Genomic DNA, 4,842 nt, shown 5'->3' on the forward strand with positions numbered 1-4,842 from the left:
TCCCCAGATATGGCAGAAAGACGAGAACGTGGACGCGGACCGCAGATTTAGGCCAATAAACCTGAGGTGCTATTGCAAAGGGTCGCTTTCAGGCCAATCGGTCAATTAGTCAGATAAGCCGAGAGTTGGGCTTGTGTAGGAACACTGTGACAAAGTGGATTCGACGGTATGAGGAGGAAGGTCATATCAAAACCAGACCACGATCAGGCCGTCCACGCATCACAACGATGGAACAGGATGCTTGGCTCAGTGACGCAGCAGCCCAAGCACCATTCAAGACCTCGCTGACATTAACACGGTATGGCATTAGCATGTGTTGTCTGTGAATATTCGGGACACGTTTATTGTATCTAAATGTAATATAACATGTTCAATAGGATCCCGAGTGAATCTGAAACCGTTAAATTACTTTGTCATTAATGTTTTTTGAAAGAACTCAATTTTCACAGAAAATTACTGTAATAGCTATATGGTGATGGTAGTAATTAGTGGTGTCTGTAGTTTGCACGGCAGTATCAGATGTATCTTTTCTACGATATTTGTTTTGCAAAAGAATGTGACTAATAGTTGAATAACGTAAGGTAACGCATGTTTACGTGTCGGTCATTGTGACATCTGACAGCAGTGAGGGTCTACAATTGTTATAGCATTTTGAAAACCTGTCAGTAAAACATTTATTTCAAGATTCAAATAATACCTGATTAATTTTAATCCAAAATCAAAATGCTGCTTTGCTTTAACTAAACCAAGTAACGATTATCAGACAATTTATTTATGTTGATATCGCAGGCAGCTGAATTTGCCGTGCAGCGCACGAGCCACCCGCACACAACTGCTGAACGCTGGTCTTCCTTCCCGTGTCCCAGCTAAAAAAAAAAACTTTCTCTCTCGAACACAAGGCAAAAAGGTTACGGTTTGTCCAGACTTATATTGCAGAGGAAGATCTAAAGAAATGGAGGTCAACTCAAGGTCGGCTCAAAACTCGTCCCATTCCGCGCATCCTCTCGAGGCTCCTCCCTCTGACCAAGTGACGTAGCACAGGGTTTAAAAAAAAGTTGACCGAGCAGGCAACCCCTCCAGTCACATTCACACCGCAACAAGTGAAGGGACCTGGCCTGACCGGCCTGACCTTGCTCTTCGCTCGCTCCTAATAATGGTGTATTGCCTTGCTACATGTGTGTGTGTGTGTGTGTGTGTGTGTGTGTGTGTGTGTGTGTGTGTTGGTATACTTGTGTGTGTGCATACTTGTGTTTATGTATGTGTGTGTATACCTGTGTATGTGTGTGTGGCGGAGAGGGTGGACTGGCGGGCGGGTCTCCTTCTACCTCACTTTAGGAGCCGATTTGTGAGTAACTCTGTCCACATTTGCACTGGGATGTGACTTATTAGCTAGGAGTGGTTATCAGTCAGGTGGGTGGATGCTGACCTTGGCTAAAGATCATCCCTCAGGTGGATGGGGCAAGTATGGCTGTGCCTTGCTTCATATAGACAGATAGATAGATAGATGGATAAATGAATAAATACAGATAGATGAATAGATATAGAAATATAGGTATATATTATGTAATAGCTTGTGTAATGCTTGTACATATTACTGAAGAAAAGTACAAGAGCAAATAAAATACTTCCAAAGCACATTTATGCCTTTTATATCCTACACTAATAAATCTATAAAATATACGGGATTTACTGGAAAACTACCAAGAACTCCAGTATGTAATAAAAGTTATATTAATCTCTGGCTAAGATGCTACATGCATGATATATGAAACTACGAAGTAGCACTACACATATGCAACATATTGTTAATGATTCCTCTTCCTTTTATCTTTATTATTACACACACACACACACACACACACACACACACAGCTATTTACTTAACTAATTAGAGTATTTGGGACAAAGAAACAATGATATAAAGGTGCAGTTCAGTTGTATTTGTCTAGAAAATTATATACAAGAAATCTTTGCTGGCATGTACGGTAGATATAAGAACATAAGAACATAAGAACGCAGGAGTCTGCAAGAGGCCGGTAGGCCTGTACGAGGCAGCTCCTTTGACCCTAAGCTCCCGTGTATCTAACCCCACCTAATATCACGACGACGATGCTGTTGGAGCTAGACAAGGGGATAAGAATAAATTTACTACTACTACCCCAACTTTACCCTGCTTTCTGACATGGTGGCATGATACATCAGTAGGTTCAGGCGAATTTATCCTATTATCTCCTGGAGATGCTGAGTAGACTGCATCTGCCCGCCGACATATGCTTCCATACAACGTACCATCATGGGGTTATTAGGGGGATGCGCGAACGCAATCCCCCGCTATCAAAAATTTCGCACTCGAGTTAACCACATTTGGGTTAATCGCAGGGGTCAGCACCGCCGGAGTGCAATGGCGGGCCTCGCCCTGGGAAAACCGCCTTTATGATCACGGTATCTCCTGTGCCAGGTAAAATAGTGTACTGGGATTTATTTCAAGGAGCGTAAGCAACAGAAGCGCCGAAGTCTTCCTCAAACTATATTTAGCATTAGTTAGACCTCATCTTGACTATGCAGTTCAGTTCTGGTCACCTTACTATAGAATGGATATCAAAATGTTAGAATCAGTGCAGAGGAGGATGACTAAGATGATTCAGGGGTTGAGAAACTTGCCATACGAGGAAAGACTCAAACAGTTAAACTTGCATTCTCTAGAAAGGCGAAGGGTGCGTGGAGACATGATCGAGGTTTATAAATGGATGAAGGGCTTTAATAAGGGAGATATTCATAAGGTTTTGTTGGTAAGAGAACCGGGTAGGACACGAAGTAATGGGTTTAAACTGGATAAATTCAGATTCAACAGGGACGTAGGCAAAAATTGGTTTACCAACAGGGTTGTGGATGAGTGGAATAGGCTTAGCAGTCACGTGGTGAGTGCCAATACAATAGTCACGTACATTCAAAAATAGATTAGATAAATTCATGGATAGCGATACTAGGTGGGGTTAGATATACTATACGGGAGCTTAGGGTCAAAGGAGCTGCCTTGTATAGGTCTACCGGCCTCTTGCAGACTCCGACGTTCTTATGTAACAAACAGACTTGGGGTCTTGGTCTTGGTCCTGGGTGTCGGTATTACACCAAGGCCATCTAGCGAGCCGACGCCAGCTGCTCACAGAGTTTCGTTCAGCTTTCCTGCCTTTCTTTTATAGTCTTTAGAGAGATAGCGAGAGGAGGCTCCTCCCACTGACCACCTGACGTCACCTAATCTGCGCCTGAGTTAACCTTCCATTTATTTGGACCTTGCTGCAGAGCACGTGGAGTTCTGGCGTTCAGTTATTTTCACTGACAAATCCAGCTTTTCGTCTGCAGCAACTGCAGGGCGGAACTGTAGGCGACGTGTAGTGCGGCGACTATGCCTGATGAACCAGCCTCCCATAACCCACTTAGCCAGTGGGGTACCTCTTTGGCCGACTCGGTAAGGAGTGGCTCTCCCGTCACGTTGGTCGCGGGTTCAATCCCAGGCAGGCGGCGAATACCCTCACCTTGTGTTGATTAATTTCTCGTGTGTTTCGATACACGCAGAGGACGTGTAGAAAAAATTGAAAAAGAGAAAATAAAATAAAAACTCCCGGGGCATGACAGACGTACTGGGGAACAATATAATGGCAACAATATAATTATGTTCAGTTGATAGGTCAGGCAGGGTCAGCCAAGCCATGCATGGGTGGATGTGGTATGCTGGAGATGGGGAACTATTGACAATTGAGGGGAATATGAATTCGTATTAATACCTTTCTATTTCCTTCCTTTCTACCTAGTGTGCAGACTTACGCAATTGTGGAGCCCCTTCCCATTTACTTCGTCCAGGATAGATCACCTATTCATAATAGTGCAATAGTCAGGAATTGGTTTTCACGCCATCCAGAAATTCACCTCCTTGACTGGCCCCCTAAGGGCTGTGATATCAATCCAATAGAAAATATATGGGGCATTATGAAGCGTGAGTGGGAGGCAGCAGAGAAGACCAAAGCAGAGATACCCAGGCATTCCTGTGATGTCTGGGAGAGTATCAGACGAACACCCGACAAGTATTCAAAGCTGGTAGACTGTCTTCCCTCACGTCTCCAGCAGGTGACTGACGCTGAGGGGGATGGACTAAATATTAGGAAAAGACATAACGCACCACAAGGGTTCAAGGGGAGTGTTACCTTCCCCCATGAAATAGCGCTGTTGGTCGGGATTGAACATGTGACCATACGATCACGAGGCAAGTCGTTACCTGTCTGTATCCAGATTTATGCTATACCCCATGAGGCTGGGGTGCTACCCTCTTCCCTTATCCTGCACTTATCAATAATCTGTCGAATTTTACATAGGAAACTATACTATGTAATGCTTTATGACCTTAATAAAGATTACAATACCGTATATGTGACATGTTACTCACTTCACCTTAATTATTGGCATCCAAATGTTTGTAAATCTAGAATGACAAAGTTTATCGGTCAACATTACATATCCACTTCTCATGAAACCTGGATAACATTAATATAAAATCAGAAAAATACATGAGCATAGTTATAACACACACACACACACACACACACACACACACACGCACATATTTGCACCTCATCATTTATACTGGCGCCGTCACATGCCGTAATATCGGTTATTATTAATCTTACTCATTACATATCATGGGTTTCCATACATACAGCCATCTCTTGTAGTTATAACATCAAATACAACGAGCCAAAACATTTGGTGATGCATTACTTGCGATTCCCAGACCTACATACCACACTACTAACAACTCGTTCACCGAGTTGTTGAGAGATGTGTGGAACG

General features: G+C 43.3%; 1 non-coding gene across 1 annotated transcript; it reads right to left on the reverse strand.

The window, feature by feature from the left end:
• Window positions 1-2,303: 2,303 nt before the first annotated feature.
• On the reverse strand, window positions 2,304-2,466 carry LOC126991202 (U1 spliceosomal RNA). Its single transcript, XR_007745264.1, has one exon. It is a non-coding gene; the product is annotated as a U1 spliceosomal RNA (small nuclear RNA).
• Between the last annotated feature and the right edge of the window lie 2,376 nt (window positions 2,467-4,842).

This window comes from Eriocheir sinensis, unplaced genomic scaffold (genome assembly GCF_024679095.1).
Source record: "Eriocheir sinensis breed Jianghai 21 unplaced genomic scaffold, ASM2467909v1 Scaffold25, whole genome shotgun sequence".
Lineage (NCBI taxonomy): Eukaryota > Metazoa > Arthropoda > Malacostraca > Decapoda > Varunidae > Eriocheir > Eriocheir sinensis.